Source organism: Pleurodeles waltl, chromosome 9 (genome assembly GCF_031143425.1).
Source record: "Pleurodeles waltl isolate 20211129_DDA chromosome 9, aPleWal1.hap1.20221129, whole genome shotgun sequence".
Taxonomy (NCBI): Eukaryota; Metazoa; Chordata; class Amphibia; order Caudata; family Salamandridae; genus Pleurodeles; species Pleurodeles waltl.
In genome coordinates this window covers 422,566,670-422,585,627 of record NC_090448.1, presented here as the reverse complement: position 1 = coordinate 422,585,627, position 18,958 = coordinate 422,566,670, and the positions used below count along the sequence as shown (strand labels likewise).

The following is an 18,958-nucleotide window of genomic DNA, read 5'->3' as shown; positions in this document are numbered from 1 at the left end:
ATGGAAGACAGTATAAGAGGATTACTTCCAAGGCTCAGAAGAATCAAGCTGAGTCCATAACCACCTAGTGGGGAGCTGTGACTTACATTTGTTATAAAACTAGACATGGTATATTTAAGCAAGAGATAAATGGCCCAATGATTAGGGCTCACTGGAAGCGCTACTACCTCACACCCTCTTTCTACTACCACAGACTGCATAGCAATCTTCTACTTTAAAAAATGCATACATAGGTAGATAAACACAAATAAGTTACACAGATAACACCTACGCACAGCTATGTAGAACATGCCCTGAAAAAAGACGAAGTGGAGTTCCTACGGCTACTAGCATTACCAAAGGGAAGAGGCCTAGTCAGAACAGGGTTAAAGTCTTCTTTTATGTGCAGGCTAAGGTTAAGCGCATCAATGTCTTATATGTCAAAGAAGTCCTTCTTGGAGGTATACACACGTAAAAAATGTGGAAATCAATACATAGTTTCATGAACTCTCACAGGGGAAATACTTCTACGATATCATTCTTGACACGTGAAATGAAGGGAAAAGGGTGCTCACTCTCCTTTTTAGTTTGACATCTAATGTTGCCTGAGATACTTATGGCTAACATACTCCACTCGACACATAATTTATACATACATGATATATGCATACAGTAAGGGGCTTTGCCAGTAGCCTTCTATAGCCATTTTCTTATTGTCTTTTTATTTGCTATTTGAGAGCTTCCTTTCGCCTCCAATACATAAGGAGCTTTTACATCTGGGAAATACTCACAAGTGCACTTAAACACACATCCAACTCGCTCTCTTATTTATGCACTGTTACCCACAACAAACAATCTGCATGCAAGCCTTCTTGATAACATAAGAATTGTTCTTTCAATCAAACCCTTGAAGCGTGATTGGGAGAAAGGTTTGTTTTCGACTTATTTTTTAAGAGAGTTGTGCTTGTTTACCATTTCCAACGAAGAAAAAGTCCATCCCTCCTTCAAGCTGCGGAAAAGCTCTTTTGGACGAGCTTTTATGAAACAGTAGCTTCCGATAAGCACATAATCGCCGTACTGAGCCTCCGTCATCGTCACAAGCTTGCACGTTAAATCTTACTCTCGCCTACTATTCCCTTCACTGTAGAATCAAAACTGCTATCTCTTCAGCGGAGAAGAGACTAGTTTGAGCGGGTTCTGGATAAGCACACTGGCTATAGGTGTTCACAGACGCTAAAATCACATAGTAGGTAGGGTCACCACTTGTTTGGGGTCTTAGGCAGCTGCAATGTTAGGAACCTTGATTAATGTTTTTTTGTTCTTTTTAAACGAGTTTGTCATTTTATCTGTTGGTCCTTTCTTTCGCTGCTGCTCCTGGGACAAAGGGTTCCTCTTATGGGGCAGAGAAGCAGAGACCACAGCTAAACAGCTTCTTGGCTAGGCTTCTTCTGTGGAAGGGTGTCCTACTAACACAAAGCATCACTGCCTCCAGGCAAAGAAAGTCGAGTAACGTCTCAACATATTTCTGTTAAGGTCAAGTCCCTCCTCTCGCAGGCATCTTTATGGATGTTTTATACAGCAATGTTCTCCTTCTGTATCCACCATGCTTTAAAAGCTTACAGGATGACATGGAAGGGTTCTTGTGACGTGCTTTGTGATCCAGTCCCCTGTTTGGTGCTTACGAGTTGTGGGAAAGATACTGGCTTTATCAACCGCTGCTCAGGCCCCAGAGGATTTTCATATGTGCACAGTCCTTTCCTTCTCTACTGGTACCACTAACAAGTGACAGTACAGTACTGCAACCATCTATGCACTGGCTCACCATCCATCCACAAATCCGTTTACTTTCCCACACCCTATACTGCTCTTTCTCCCGCAAAACTCACCCACATTGTCTTTGCAGACTTCTTCTACTCAGGCACTCGCCAATCTAGCCATTCATTCATTCATACGCTCATTATCTCACCCATCCAAACATCGCTCCACGCACTCACTCAATTATCCACGAGCCCACTCATCCATCCATTAATCTGCATTAACTATAGAAATGTCAAACTTATTGGATTTACCAATGGTTGTTTGAACCGCATTCATGACACAGAAGAAACAGTTCATAATTTGCATCAGTACACGTAATAACTGTGTAGAGCTTAGTGTACACATCAGTAAAGGCCACGGTATCAAGTGTAGCTTCGGGAGGTAGTCACTGCACTGGATAACACTCTTGATAAACCTCATCAAAAGTCAGAATAGATAATAATGTATTAGTATTTACTCACATCCCATCCATGCCAGTAGCACAGAACGAGCGATCCCGCAAAGCAGACGAATCCAATTCACTTTACTAGGTTAGGATAAGAGCATTCATGCTGCACCAACAAACTGCAACGTAGAATTTCTAGAATTTATATAGCACCTCATACCTGTGGCAAGGCTACGAAGCTCTTTGGTTACTGTGAGGGTTCCTGGGCTTCCTTTTACAGAGTGCATGATTGTTAGAGTCCTGGCTGTAGTTAAATCTATATGTGAGGCGTAGGATGAGTTTCAGAGATGTATGTGGCCTCAATATGATGAAGCATAACAGGGGGCTCTCAAGACCCAATCTGACTCCCCTAACGGCTAACAGCTTATCATGTATAAGCATCTGTAAAGGAGTATCATTATTCCTTAGACCAGTCACTTCAACACTGAACAAATACTCCCAACTATAACTGACACACACAGCCTTCAAAAAGTCTTTTTGAGAAAAAATACGTTGGCTGTTTACGGTGTTACTGCTACTCCATTCCTAATGATAGTCTTTTGAAACCAACAATAAATAAACCCTGAATAAAACCATACAATTGCTTCTTGGAAACGAATTGAGTATCTATTCAGAAACTGCTGTACTCCGATCTGTTGATGTACACCAACAGAACCACCAGGGACCTGCCATGAGGTTTGACACAGGCCAACCACAGTCACAATGTGAACTAGGTTATTATCTTCAGGGTAAGTAGCAAAAAGTCTAATCTCCAGGAGCATAGTTATAATGACAAGCTAATACTGATATTATTGGGAGTGCTCTGAACTTGCCTCTACCACCAGCAAGATTCATGCATGTGCAGCAAACAGCATATTTGGTCTCCCCGCAAGATCTATATGGTACGCGCTGACCTTTGCTGATATCTTCCCTGAGAAATTAACAAAAAAAGAGCATATCTGTAAGATTCAAAATTCCCTGTTGGAAAGGCTGTATTAGCTATCTGAACAGGAGGCTCCGCAATGAATGAGTCATCCTTCTGTCACTGGGACACTAGCGCGTGAACAAGGAATGAAGTCTCCTCAAAAGCTTGCTGCAGAACTTTCAAGCAGCACTTTACTTTACAGGGCTATTCTTTCCAGTTCCACCAAGACAGAACTGCTTGAAACAAAGCTGCCACTACTGTAGAAGGAGGAGCTACCTAAATAAAGTCCTGTAGTTTAAATGTAAATGATTCTGCTAGCTTTGCAACTCGATATATCAAAGAGCAGAAGAGTAACCCAAAGAAAGAGTTGCGAGTCAACTGCTTTTTGTCATGCAGGCCTGGCACAATGAGACCTTGTTTGCCTTCCGTACTCTACAGACCTTGTTTGCCTTCCGTACTCTACAGACCTTGTTTGCCTTCCGTACTCTACAGACCTTGTTTGCCTTCCGTAATCTACGAAGCATGAACCATGGCACAATTTCAGGAGCTCTTGTATCCATAAGAACAGAGGCTATACCTTTTATACCAAATCTGAAGATTGGATGTAAATTAAATAGAAAAGACTGGAGAAATTACATAAAAGTACAAGCAATCCTAAAAAGAATGTGCTACAGGCTGAGGCTTTAAAGTGAAGAGCAGGGGTGGTTTCTTTTTCAGGGCTAACTCTGAAATTCCTACACATTCATACAAAAAACATTAAAAAGATCAATTTTTTTGGAGATACGATCGTATCTCTAAAGAAATCAATGCATTTAAGTCTAGTCTGTGTGTCCCAGCCTGCCTGCCCTGCCTTACTTTAAAGCATGAGACGTTAAGCCAGGCAGTAACTCAACCTTCTACTGTGTGATGCACGGCTGACTGCTCTAAAGCCCTTCATTTCCATTACGGTTTTTGGCAGTATCCACTATAGGCCAGTGATGCTTTTATCATCATGATTTTGGGCGTCAGAGTCTTCATTCCTGCGTGAGGGCAGCCATTAACAGGCATAGATCCCACCCTTTCCCCATTCGTCACACAGTAGGTGTGGATGCAAGCATGTGTGATTTAGTGCCTTGTTTTTGGTAACAGTAAGTGTTATAATGCTAATCTTGGGTTATACTTTTTTGCACTGAGACCGCTTGTCACGCTAACCTCCCACATGTGACACCCCAGGCCATGGCTGCAGATCACTGGCTCCTTTAGAAGAGGAGTTGTTGTATTTTTACTTCGTGAAACAGTTTCAAACGATGAGCTGGGTTGGGGGAGCGTGGCCCGACGCTAATGGAGTAGCACGCAAATCGCGGCTCTCCCGGCGGACCTCCGCAGTTCACTACAAATCTTGCTTTCCTGCCCGGTACTGAAGGTCCCGGAGGGCTGAGGACGTACCACCTGGGTAATTGGTGAAGTGGCGGCATGGCTCCGGCCCAGGGTGAAGCGTGTTGCGAGCTGGGGCGAGAGGTGCACCCGGCCACAAAATGGCGGCACCCAACTGTGGAGTCCCCGGCAGACAGCAAGCCAGTGGGTGCCTGGTAGGAGGGGGCCCAAAAGTGAGCACCCCCTCCTCGGAGAGCCCCCTGAGAACTGTGCAACATAACACAGAGGAGGACAGGCACCTTAGAGCTGGCGGCCTGAGGCGGGACCTGCTGGCTGGATTTCGCCTCCTTGGAGTATTATCCAGGCGCTGTTTGAAGGGAGCTGTGGGCCTACTGGAATAGCAAACTACCTGGAGGAGGCTCAGCACAGCCCGGGAAAAACTGCCCAGACCAGAGGACGCCGGAGGTGAGCCAGGACAGAGTGCAGAGGGGGAGGTGCGAAGCCCAACTGATTTGATGGTCGGCAGAGGGAGTGAAGGTGGTGTGACTCTGTAGCGGGCATGGCTGGCCCCCAATGCAGAAGTAATCGTGCAAGGACAGCTACAGGGCAGCGGTGGACCCCGTGCTCTGGTGGACAGAGATTCCGCCTTCTCAGGATTAAATCTAAATGAGCAACGGGGTGGGAGGCAACTGTAGTAGAGTGGTGCAAGCTGGGTGGTGTGAAGTGCACAGGGACACCGAAATACGACATAACTGCTGGCTGGCGGCCCCTCTTAGCGCTGTTCTGGTAGACTTCTCCGGCTCTGTTGCTGCTGCCATACTGATTGTCGCTGGGTGGACCGAGCGCTCTGGGCTGGAGCGAGGGGACTCCGCCAAGAGTGAATGTGCTCAGGGTAGATGAGACAGTGAAGTGTATAGCACACATTGAAGCTCGCTACTCACCACACCTAACTCAGCGAAGCGCTGCAACACCGTACCTCCCCTACATCATGGGCAAATCATTGAAGAAGAAAGAAGGTATAGAGTGAGGGGTTCAAAAGGGCTGTGTTCGCCGGACTTCACAGATGCAAGCCCCTCTTTGCACACTTGCACTGGTCAGCCGCAGTGTCCAACAACATTGGACACCATATTGCAGGCCATAGCCGCCTCCAGGGAGGCACTAGAACTTAAAATTGATACGATAGCGACAGATCTGGGGATACTGCAAGATGATCACAGAAGGCTAACAGACCGCGTCTGCTCTGCAGAGCGCACCCTGGAGTGCCTACTGTCAGAGGTCCACCAAATTAGAGAGCACGTGTGTGCGCATTGGAGGGCAAAGTGAAATCGCTGGAGGCTCGAGCAGAAGGCTCAGAAAACAGATCTAGGAGGAGCAATATTAGAATTATCGGCTTGCCTGAAAGAATTGAAGGGACGGGAGCAGAAATGACAGATTTTCTAGAGCAGTGAATCCACGACAACGTTGCCCATGAGGGTCTTCTTCCCTACTAAGCGCTTGAGCATGCCTACAGGGTGCCATCCCAACCACCTCCGCTGGGCACACTTCCCCGGCTGGTAATAGCCACACTCTTGTACTTCAAGGACCGAGACTATATTTTATCCCAAGCATGACCGAAAACTGAAATTCTGGTAGAAAATAACCTTGGAATGATATTACCAAGGACGTCCAGAAGCAGAGAGCCTCCTACATGAGGCAAAAAAGAGGCAGAAATCATTGGGAATACAATATGCCTTGTTATTTCCAGCAAAGCTCTGAGTAACGCATGATGGCAAGACGCTATTTTTTACAACCCCCTAACAACTCTTGCAATGGCTGTACTCAACTCACATGAGAGCCTCCATAGATCTGGATAAACCAGATCCAAAGCGCAAAAAATACAGAATGGAGAGCGGTAAGAGAAAAGAGCAATGTGGCTCCAACACACAGCCAAGCCTTGCAAGAGCTGCAAATGTTTTACACTTATGCCAACACACTCACTGCTGTTTCTACATGATCTAACTACATCAAGACCGAGATAGAAGTCTCCTTCACACCGTGCCCTGGATGTCCCTGGCCCTATATATTCCATTGTCCCCATATCATCCTCCCTAACTTATAATTTTATAAACTGGCATGTAAGGGGAATTAATAGCACGGCAAAAAGGTACAAGGTACACTCATAACTAAAGAGGAGACAGAGACACATGGCATCTGTTCAGGAAACTCATTTTAGAGCCCGAGGGCATGATGCGCTTAAGAGACAATGGCCCAGCCAACTATATGCTACAGCTTATTTCACATTTACTAGGGGGGTTCTGATATGGGTTCGTCCAGGGGTACCTCTTTGGGCTACAACAGAACTGTTTGACCCAGATGGACGTTATGTCCTAGTGTCCGGAAAATTGGCAGGCCAGAACCTTACAATAGTAGGAATATATGCACCCAACTGTGACCAAGGGACCTTCCTCACTAAGCTTTCAGGGATTATGGCCCCATTTCTGACACAAAAAAGAATACTGGGAGGAGACTACAATTGTGTAGCAGACACTATCCATGACAGATCACACCCTCCTCTGAGTAACTGCCCTGTAACACGAGCAGCCAAATCATTCCGAAACTGGCAAAATAATTGGGGCTTAGTAGACTCTTGGAGAAAAATGCACCCCGGGGAGAGGAATTATTCCTTCTATTGGGGGGTACATGACCTTTATGTTAGATTAGATACATTCCTGACTACACCTGCTGTCCACAGTACTGCACAGTCGTCCTGAGTATTTGTGCAGGACACTGTCTGATCAGAACCCTCTACTGTTATCAATAGCATACCACAGAGAGCACCCTCGTGTACAAACCTGGTGACTAAGAGTAGAAAATCTAGATGATATAGGACCTCATTACAACATTGGCGGTAAAAGCCGCTTACCGCCGTGCAGAAGACCGCCAACACACCGCTGCGGCTGCGGAATTCCGCCACAGCTATCATGACCCACATCTCGGATTCTGCCGAAATTCAGACACCCACACAAGTCCGCCACACCAAAGGTCAGTGATAAACTGGCGAAAACAAAACCGACACCGTCACGCCAACAGAAACATGGCCATGCTATCACGACCCACAAATCCACGCAGCGGTCTTTCAACTGCGGTATTCCATTGGCGGTACACACCGCCGCGCTAAAAATACACACACATCTCCAAAACACCACCACATTGGACAATTCAAAATACACACACCTGATACACATACAAACACCACTCCCACACACCCAACACTATATAAAACACACACCCACATCACCCACAAACCCCTACGACCAAAACTTATAGACGAAGGCGACAGACAGAGAGCACAGCAATAGACAACCCCACCACACAGAGGCACACAACACCATCACCCATACAACATCCACGCACAAAACACCCCACACCACCACACATCACCACACTCATCAACACATACACCACCCCACACATCACCTACACCACCCCATGTCACGCCAAAGACACCCCAGGTTTTCCGAGGAGGAGCTCAGGGTCATGGTGGAGGAAATCGTATGGGTAGAGCCACAGCTATTTGGATCACAGGTGCAGCACACCTCCATAGCCAGGAAGATGGAGCTATGGCGAAGAATCGTCGACAGGGTCAACGCTGTGGGACAGTATCCAAGAAATCGGGAGGACATCAGGAAGAGGTGGAACGACCTACGGGGGAAGGTGCGTTCAGTGGTCTCCAGGCACAACATCGCAATTCAGCGGACTAGCGGCGGACCCCCACCTCCTCTCCCACAACTAACAACATGGGAGAAGCAGGTCTTGACCATCATGCATCCAGAGGGCCTCAGAGGAGTCGGTGGAGGAATGGACACTGGTAAGTCAAATCTTAACTATCATATCCCCCACCCTACCTGCATGCTATCACACACCCCCACCCTCACCCCCTCCCCTATCACTCCAACTCCTCACTAATGTACTAATAACACAAACCACACATCCCAACACCAAGCCCTGCATGACACAACTAAGCATGGACACCCATCACTAAAGCATGCTCACTGCACATATCCATAACACCCCCCCAACCATCATCACACAAGTCCCCACACAGGAATGCTTGCACTGGGGTACACGCACACCCACCCATTGCACACCATGACACACACACATGCAATAATCATGCTCTTATACCCCTGCAGGACCACTACGTAATGTAACCAGACAGGAGGGTCCAGAAATCTCCATCCCACCCAGAGAAGAGGCCCACAGTGACGACAGCAGCTCTGGCCAACTGGATCCAGATGACCAGCCCGGACCATCGTGGGCCTCGGGACAGTCAGTTCCCCTCGCACAGGCACAGCCCAACACTGACCTTCCACCCTCTGGTAACACCAGCACAGCACCCACCCAGCGGGCCCATACCTCCGTCCCCAGGACACGTCAATCAGCTGTGTGTCCACCACTACAGGGAACCCAGGATAACCCACCACCCCAACAACAACAGGGACCTGGGGGCAGTGGTAGTGAGCACACGGTCCAGGGGACGGGGGCACAGGAACACAGGGGAACTGGGAGGGCTGCTGGGCGACAGGGGGCGGACAGGCCAAGGGAACCCACTCTCCACGAGGCCCTCTCCTCCATCATGGGAGCATACCACCACTCCCAGGAGACGATGGCAACAGTCCTGGCCAAGTTTCAGGAGATCCAGCGCATGGAGGAGGAACAGTATTTGGGCTTCAGGGAGGAGCTCAGAACCATCAGCTCCGCCCTGGGCACCATCGTAGGGGTGCTGAAGGACATACAAAAGACCATGAGGGACACCGTGGCGCTCCAAGGGGCCCCTGACACTAGCCTGGACGATGAACTGCCCACCACCTCCGCCGGCGCTAGTGGACAGGACGCCCTGCCACAGTACCACCACACCAGCACCCCAACCCCTGCAGACGGAGAACCACCCCGCAAGCAGTCCCTGAGATCCAGGAACAGGACAGAGCAAGATGGCAAGACCCCCGCCAGGAAATGAGACCACCCTGATTGTCATCCCACTGTCCCACTTTGTCACCCTGTCCATACTTAAACTGCCCCAGCTCCACTTCCTATGCCCATATGGGCAGTGCACCTGTGAGACTAATAGACTGGACTCTGCCATGGACATTCCTCCACCATCACCCATCACCATTTTGTCACCCCCTCCAATAATTAGCACTTCAATAAACACCCTTGAACCACTAAACAATCTGGAGTCAGTCTGTGATTTTGAAAATGTGTATTAGCTATGACAGTGACAAAATCCGTTTTCAAATGTAATGCCAACATACCTATGTCACACATCACAAGTCCATGAAGGATGCAAGCAGATGACACACGTTGGTAACCACACCTGTGAAACCGTAATGGAAATGTACAACTCAGTTACCAAATACTGCTTCAAATTGACAGACAGGATAGAGGTAGAAGTGTGAAAGTGAATGTAATAGTAAAAAAATTGTTCTCACCTGTGTGTCACTGGAAATATTGCTGGATGACTGACTCCCTGTTGTCTATGTCTTCTTCCTCATCACTGTCCACAGGCTCCACAGCAGCCACAACACCGTCATCTGGACTATCCTCCTGCAGAAAAGGCACCTGGCGTCGCAAAGCAAGATTGTGAAGCATCGAGCAGGCGATGATGATCTGGCACACCTTCCTTGGTGAGTAGAATAGGGAACCACCTGTCATATGGAGGCACCTGAACCTGGCCTTCAGGAGGCCGAAGGTGCGTTCAATCACCCTCCTAGTCCGCCCATGGGCCTCATTGTAGCGTTCCTCTGCCCTGGTCCTGGGATTCCTCACTGGGGTCAATAGCCATGGCAGGTTGGGGTAACCAGAGTCCCCTAATAGCCACACACAGTGCCTCTGGACTTGACCCATCACATACGGGATGCTGCTATTCTGCAGGATGTAGGCGTCATGCACTGAGCCAGGGAACATAGCATTTACCTGGGAGATGTACTGGTCTGCCAAACATACCATCTGTACACCTGTTCACTCCTGCGGGGGGGGGACCAGAGCTACATGGGTGCCATCAATAGCACCTATGATGTTGGGGATATGTCCCAGGGCATAGAAGTCACCTTTAACTGTAGCCAAATCCTCCACCTGAGGGAAAACGATGTAGCTCCTCACATGTTTCAGCAGGGCAGACAACACTCTGGACAACACGTTGGAAAACATAGACTGGGACATCCCTGATGCCATCGCCACTGTTGTTTGAAATTATCCACTTGCAAGGAAATGGAGCACTGATAGCACCTGCACTTCAGGGGGTATTCCTGTGGGATGGCGGATTGGTGAGATCAGGTCTGGCTCCAACTGGGTACACAGTTCCTGGATTGTGGCACGGTCAAACCTGTAGGTGATAATCAAATGTCGCTCCTCCATTGTTAACACGTCCACCAGCGGTCGGTACACCGGAGGATTCTGCCATCTCCTCAAATGTCCCAGCTGACGGTGCCTAAGAAGGACAACAGCGACCACAGAGTCAACAAATTCTCAGGTATGTGCCCACAGCTACACAGAACACAACACCAAATACAAAACTCTTCCTGTATGTGTGTTGAGTGTAGGCCTATGTATGTGTGATGCAGTAGTAAATGAAGCCATGTGAGCCCCTGAAATGGCGGCTGCCTGACCTCTAAACTGGGACAATGGGATGTGAGGTAACTGCGCTGGCGCTGTACACCGTCGCGGTAGGCGGTCGTAGACCGTGGCACAATGCTGCATTGGTTAACATTGGACCCTATGGGTCCCAGGAGCCAATGACGAATAGCGCCGGCGGTGATGATACGCACCGCCGCGGACGTCACCGCCGCAGACGTCACCGCCGCGGACGTCACCGCCATTTTCTATCTGTTCAATCACTCGATACATGATTTTTGACAGCAGAGGACCTACACTGCAAGTGCTGCTGTGACCTCGGTCTGGAAGAGACAATGGCTGCTGCGTCTTGGGAAAGGGCCCCTGCCTTCACTGCTCAGGAGTTGGAGAAGCTCGTGGACGGGGTCCTCCCCCAGTACACGCTACTCTACGGTCCTCCAGACCAACAGGTAAGTACACAGGGAGCACGTTGTATGGGCTATGCTGGGTGGAGAGGGCTGGATGTCAGTAGGAAGGGGGCAGAGTTCTGCAACCATGAAGGACTGTGAATGCATGTGCCACATGGCAAGGGTAGGGATGGGGGCCACTCACTTCGACGGTGCAGTTGGTAATGACTTCTCTTCTTCCCCTGTACATGTCATGTAGGTCAGCGCCCACCAGAAGAAGGACATTAGGCGTGCCATCGCCAAGGACGTCCGGACCCTGGGGGTCCACCAGAGACGGGGCACCCACTGCCGTAAAAGATGGGAGGACATTCGCCGCTGAAGCAAGAAGACGGCGGAGGCTCAGCTGGGGATGGCCTCCCAACGTGGGAGGGGTGCCCGTCGCACCATGACCCCCCTGATGTTCCGGATCCTGGCGGTGGCCTACCCTGAGTTGGATGGGCGCTTGAGGGCATCACAGCAGACACAAGGGGGTGAGTACACTCTCATTCTGCGGACTTAGCGCGCAGTGGAGGGGTCTGGGTGGGGGAGGAGGACTGTGAGTTTCCCTAGGCCAGGGCGAGTTCCGTAGGCTAGGCCCCTTCGTAAGGCATGGCCCTGTGGCCCCCCACCCCACCTCTGTAGAGTGCAAAGTACAGGTATACATGCCCCTGTGTCATCTATGTGGACAGAGGACACTTATAGCCATGTAGGCCATATCCCAGAAATTGCATCTGTAGAGGCCAAGAGCACGGCGTAGTGCAGGGGGCTGCTGTGTCAGTATTGTCCGCCAACGGTAGCGGTAAGCCATGCACTCAACCTGTCTTTCTTCTGTTTCCCCACCCCTTTTTGTGCTCTCCCTGTTCTTTTGTGCATCAGCATCATCAGGCGGAGGTACAGTGGCACCGGAGCACGAGGGAGCTGCATCCCACATGGCCATGGAGGGCCACACCACAGACTCTGAATACACCAGTGGTACGGAGGGCGAGGGGAGCTTCACGTCGGTCACCGGATCAGCAAACAGCGACACGGACTCGTCCGCCGATGGGAGCTCCCTTGTGGTGGCGGCACCATCTGTGCCCCCCACTTCTACAGGTACAGCCGCCACCCCCCCTACCATCACCGCCCTCCCAGCAGCCCCTCAGCCTTTGCTCCGTGCCCGCTCACCCCGGAGGGTGGGCATCACCTTCGCCCCAGGCACCTCAGCCCCTGCCCCTGTCACCCCTGCTGCCCTCAGTGAGGAGGCCATTGACCTCCTCAGGTCACTCACTGTTGGGCAGTCTACCATTGTGAATGCCATCCAGGGTGTAGAAAGGGAGTTGCAACACACCAATGCATTCATGGAGGGCATTCATTCTGGTCAGGCTGCACATCATCGAACCCTGCAATCTCTGGCCTCAGCACTGATGGCAGCCATTGTCCCTGTCTCTAGCCTCCCCCCTCCAACTTCCTCCACCCAGACCCAATCCCCTGTACCCCAGCCTATCCCAACCACACCATCAGACAAGCATGCACACACCTCACCACACAAAAGTAGCTCAGGCAAACATAGGCACCACACATCCCACAGGCACTCACACAAGCATCACCCACATACAGACACAGCAACATCCACTGCCTCCACTGTGTCCCCCTCCTCGTCGTCTCCCTCCTCCCTCCCAGTGTCATCTACACTCTCACCTGCATGCACTACATCTACAGGCACTAGGACTCGCACCAGAACACCCAGCACCACACCCCGCTCACCTGCACTCACCACCCCCACTACCATTTACACGTCCCCTGTGTCCACTCCCAGTGTGTCTATAACGCCCCCTCCCAAAGTACACAAACGTGGGCACCCACACACCCAACATCCATCCACCTCACGACAGCCTCCAGTACCTGCACCTGCACCCAAATCACCTAAAGTCACACCTCCTACAACCACCTCCTCTTCCTCCACTCCCAGACACCCTCCAGCTACCCATCCCAGTGTTTGTCAGAAACTCTTCCTGAGCAACGTTGACCTCTTTCCCACCACCCCCACCCCTCCAATTCATAGGTCCTGTAGTAGCACCTCAGCCAAAACAAAGTCCGGTACCAGTGGTGCGTGTTAAAGGTCTGTGGAGTGCACCGGCCACCAGGGCAGCCAGTGTGACACGGAGCCAAAGCACTGCCAGTCCACCCCCTGTAAAGCACCTTAAGTTGGAAAGTGCCCGACGGGAGAGGGTGAAGACAAGACTCCTGCCGGCAAAACAGCTCACAAGGGTCCCGGGGGGAGTGCCGAGTCAGCTGTGACTCCTCCCAAGGTGGTGAAAGGGCAGAAGAGGTCTCCAAGGTCTGGTAAGAGCAGCAAGGCGGAGAAGGCCGCCATCCTCCCCGCCGGCCGGGACGCCACCGCCAACACTATCTTCACTGGTCCGGAGACCACCGCCAGAGTCAGTGCCCTGGAGGGCAGCAGTATCGTCACTGGTCCGGAGACCACCGCCAGCGTCAGTGCCCTGGAGGGCCCCGGCAGCCACAGCCCGCTGGGCACTGAGAGACCGTCATGCCACACACCGCTGCACAGGTCAGAGACAGCAAAGTCAAGCACCGCTGAACAGAGCAAAGACCGCCATGGTGAAGACCGCTGAACAGGGCAAAGCACCGCTGAACAGGGCAAAGACCGCCATGGCAATGCACCGCTGAACAGGTCAGAGACAGCAAAGGCAAGCACCGCCGAACAGGGCAAAGACCACCATGGTGAAGACTGCTGAACAGGGCAAAGCACCGCTGAACAGGGCAAAGACCGCCATGGCAATGCACCGCTGAACAGGTCAGAGACAGCAAAGGCAAGCGGCGCTGAACAGGGCAAAGACCGCCATGGTGAAGACCGCTGAACAGGTCAGAGACAGCAAAGGCAAGCACCGCTGAACAGGGCAAAGACCGCCATGGTGAAGACCGCTGAACAGGGCAAAGACCGCCAAATCAAGCATCGCTAGCCCATGTGCAGCTGGGACAGTGACGGAACTGGGACCGTCATGGGGAGCGTGATGCACTCTGGGCACCAGTCCCCCTCCAGAACCAGTGGAGACTGTTATCCACTTGAGAGACTGTGGCTTTGCACTCCCCAGGATGAAGCAGTGGGCAAACCACCCACTGGAGTGACTTGTGAGACTGTGGCTTTGCACTCCCCAGGATAAAGCAGTGGGCAAACCACCCACTGGAGAGACTTGAGAGACTGTGGCTTTGCACTCCCCAGGATGGTACAGTGGGCAACCCACCCACTGTAGAGACTTGTGAGACTATGGCTTTGCACCCCCCAGGATAAAGCAGTGGGCAAACCACCCACTGGAGTGACTTGTGAGACTGTGGCTTTGCACTCCCCAGGATAAAGCAGTGGGCAAACCACCCACTGGAGAGACTTGAGAGACTGTGGCTTTGCACTCCCCAGGATGGTACAGTGGGCAACCCACCCACTGTAGAGACTTGTGAGACTGTGGCTTTGCACTGCCCAGGATAAAGCAGTGGGCAAACCACCCACTGGAGAGACTGTGGCTTTGCACTCCCCAGGATGGTACGGTGGGCAACCCACCCACTGTAGAGACTTGTGAGACTGTGGCTTTGCACTCCCCAGGATAAAGCAGTGGGCAAACCACCCACTGGAGTGACTTGTGAGACTGTGGCTTTGCACTCCCCAGGATACATCAATGGGCATGGAGCCCCGTCGTGGATCTGGCGTGGTGCAGTCATCCTGCTGAGGTGCATCCCCCTCCCCTTCCCCCTGAGGTGCCTGTTGTATTTCTATCTGATGCCCCTGCAGTGTTCTCTCCGTTTGTGGACAGGTATCTAGTGTGGGCCTCGCCCATGCATTGTGGGCCCAGTGGTCCACGGACATTGATATGTGCATACCTGCAGTACTATTCGTGATGTATGATTTTTACAATGTTTATATATATCTGTATATCATTGGTTACTGTATTTTGATACATTACAAAGTTTGAACTGATTTCCTTTTGTCTTTGCATTCATCCGGGGGGGGGGTTGTGGGTTGTTACTGTGCTGTTTGGAAATGCATTGGTGTGTGTGTTGTAGTGGGTGAAGGTCGGGGTGGGGGTGTTGCGTGTGTGTGTCCGTGACTTTTGCCTCCCCTATGTCGTAGGTGCAGTACTCACCGTTGTCTTCGGCGCCTACGTTGCTGGTGTTCGTAGAGGAGCAGGAAGACAAGAGCAGGGAGTATTTGTAGTTCCGGCTCCATGGTGGCCTCCTTCCTCGTGGAATGTGTAGAGGTGAGCGTTTTCCCTTTGAAATGTCTGTTTCCGCCGTGTTTTTATCCACGGTGAATCCGCCCCGGAAAAAGTGGCGGATTGGCGGGATGTGATACTGTGGGCGGTACATTGTCTTCCACCTGTCTGTTGGCGGTGACCGCCGCGCTGCTTGTCTGTACCGCCGTGGCGGTCGGAGTGTTAAAGTGGCTGTCTATGTTGGCGGTTTCCGCCACGGTCATAATTCCCTTTTTTTGTCCGCCGGCCTGTTTGCGGTATTACCGCAGCTTTAACACCGTCCGCCAGGGTTGTAATGACCCCCATAGTGTTTCGCTAGACTATAGGAGAGACCATAAGGAGATACTTTTCAGAGAACGCAGCATTCACCTCCACCCAGTCAACAGAATGGGAAGCCTTTAAAACAGTAATCAGACATAGGTGTATTGCAGAAGTGGTGGGGGTAGGCGCACTCTGGTCTGGGAAATAGAAAACAAGAAAAAGACTCTTCGTACATTGGAATGTGAGAAACCAGTTGACCCTGCCCTGGTGCTGCAAGTGGTAGAAGCAAAAGAAGAGGTTGTGGCAGCAATAGAGAAGCCTCAATATTTTGACTATAAATCTTAAAGAACACGAGCGCACTTTGAAACTGACATGGCTGGACCTCTGTTAGCATGGTTGGTAAACCTGACCCCTGGAAACTCCCTGATATTAGAGCTAGGCACCGGGAATGGTGAACGGTTGTGTCACCAAACTGATATTCATGATAGATTTGCTGAGTATTACACTTCCCTATATACGCAACCTGGAACAGACCTTCCTACCACACACCTGCGGCTCCTCGAAATGGGAAGCCTTCCAAGCCTCCTGGAGGAAGATGTGCAGGACCTGGGAGGGACAATCACCATCACCGAAATTAGGGCAGCTGTCAGAGTGATGGCCAGATGTAAGGTGCCTGGTGCAGGTGGGCTCCCAGTGGAGTTCTATGCCACATACTGTACTGACTTAGCTCCTAGATTGGTAGAGTTCCACACTGTTGTGTAGGTTCTCATTATCCTAATGTATTTTGGTGGCAGAATCACCTGTACTGCCGGGACGGAGTCTGATCCCGCACCATGTGACACCTGAAATGGTGTCCATAATAATTATAACAGAACACGTCTGCATAATTTTCTTTGGATTGATAAACATCCTCACTTTCAAATACAGTAAAATACTGCAACTCTGTAATCATAGAATCAACTGTTTTCACATCCCAGTCATCAGAAACAACTCTGGGTATTATGTGACTTCATCCCAAACAATCCTATCAGGAATTGGTGTACCTGAAATGTTCACAAAAGACAAGTCTCTGCGGACTTTGTGAGAAGAGAAATGGGGTTTCAGGACCTCATCCACCAGTTCAACTGTTGATCGTTTCGGAAGGTAATGACCATGTATTAGGAGAAAAAAAGTAAAAACAAAGCCAATCCAAAGAAGGAAAGCTAATATAGTCAAGGAAAGCCACAGATAGTTCCATGGGAGAATAAAATAATTTGTTTTGAGCCAAATTATCAGCTTACGTGTTTTTGACAGTACCAGATGCAGAAGGGGCAGATGAGGCCAAAAAGGTGTAATTGATGTTGGCAAAGTTTTCAGAAGTAGTTTGTGCAAAAACTGGAGCCATATTTTGATGAGGAAAACTGACAGAAGTCTCCAGCGGTGGTTCGTAATAGACGATGCCATCCGTTTGTGTAGAATCTGAGAGTGATCGGTCAACATTTTCTGTGTTGCTTGTAGTAAAAGATGATAGTGGAACTAATGAAAGATCATTTTCCACTCTCCCCCAAGCTCGGAGACGTTTCAGCGTTGCTGCTCAAAACTTGTAGAGAGACATCTTGACCAGTAGTGAGAGGGATTTGGGCACTACTGGCTGTTCCACTTGGTCTGCTGTGCAGGTTTGGCCACATGGTGTAACTTCACATTGTTGATTGGGACAAAGTGGTTTTCTTTAGAACCAGGCAGCAGTGGTAAAATAACAGTTTTGGTACCATGTATTCCCAGGACTGGAACCGGTGCATGATAGGAAACTCCTTTTTCACATACTAGATCCCCAATCTTTGGAATCCAGACGGTAGATGTTATTGGTACATCCTTAATTCCTACGGAGGCAGCACTGGCAGAAGCGTTGTCACCACTGAACTGTTGTAATTCCTGCAAGACAGTGACACGTTCATTTATGTCAAAGGGTGTTTCTGCCACCTCCATGCCAGGACCATCAAGATCTGGAACATACATTTGAGTTCCAAACAGGCACTCATATGAAGTACGACCCCCCAGGGACCTTCTAGGCAGATTATTAAGTGCTCTCTAGACTCCATACAGGTGATTAAGCCAACTACGACCCGTACCTAGTACTCTGGCTGTTAAGGATTGCTTTAAATCTCGGTTTTGTCACTCAACTACACTATTTCCCTCGGGATGAAATGAAGGCGAGTAATGGAGTTGGACCCCTAACGAAGCCATGGCATCTCTGAATGCCCTTGAAGTGAAAGCAGGGCCATGGTCCGAGTGGAAAGACGCAAATGCATATGTGCTGATAAAGACTTGCAAATCTTTAATAACAGTCAGAGCATCAGCCGAGCATTGTGGACACACCCATAGAGATCTGGAGCAGGAGTCAACAGCGACTAAGATGTATTTGTATGCACTGTCAGGGGACCGCAATGGTCCAAGTACACACATTGTAATGGTTTATTAGAAATTAGGAGGGTTGTCTGCGGTGGGCGTTTGACGGTGGACCCTTAATTTGTTGGCAGATATCACAACACAGGATATACTGCTTGGTCTGTCTGTATAGACCTGGGCACCAATAACGAGCTTGCAACAATGATATTGTAGCCGCCACACCAGCATGGGCAGAAGCAACTCCCTCATGCGCTGCTTTGATCAACTCTGGTCTTTGATCTTTGTTGGGAATCTCGTGATTGCCCACACCTGGTATTGTAGCTATGACAGAAAACAAGCCTGCCATCCGGTAGGAATATTAAGCAGGAAATGCTTTTGGCAAGGGCGTGCCTTCAGCTTTGGCAACCACAGCAGCTCATATGTCATCGTCCGGTTTCGTCCTAGAATGAGTTACTGCAGCAACAGAAGGTGTAGCTACTGCTGATTTGGCTACTTTATCAGCCAGTGAATTCCCAACAACGTGTATTCCAACGCGCTG

General features: G+C 50.1%; 1 protein-coding gene across 2 annotated transcripts in view; it reads right to left on the bottom strand.

Moving 5' to 3' along the window:
* Positions 1-18,958, bottom strand: part of LOC138259466 (uncharacterized) — a 221,520-nt gene that overhangs the window by 89,165 nt on the left and 113,397 nt on the right. The gene's annotated exons all lie outside the window — the stretch shown is intronic.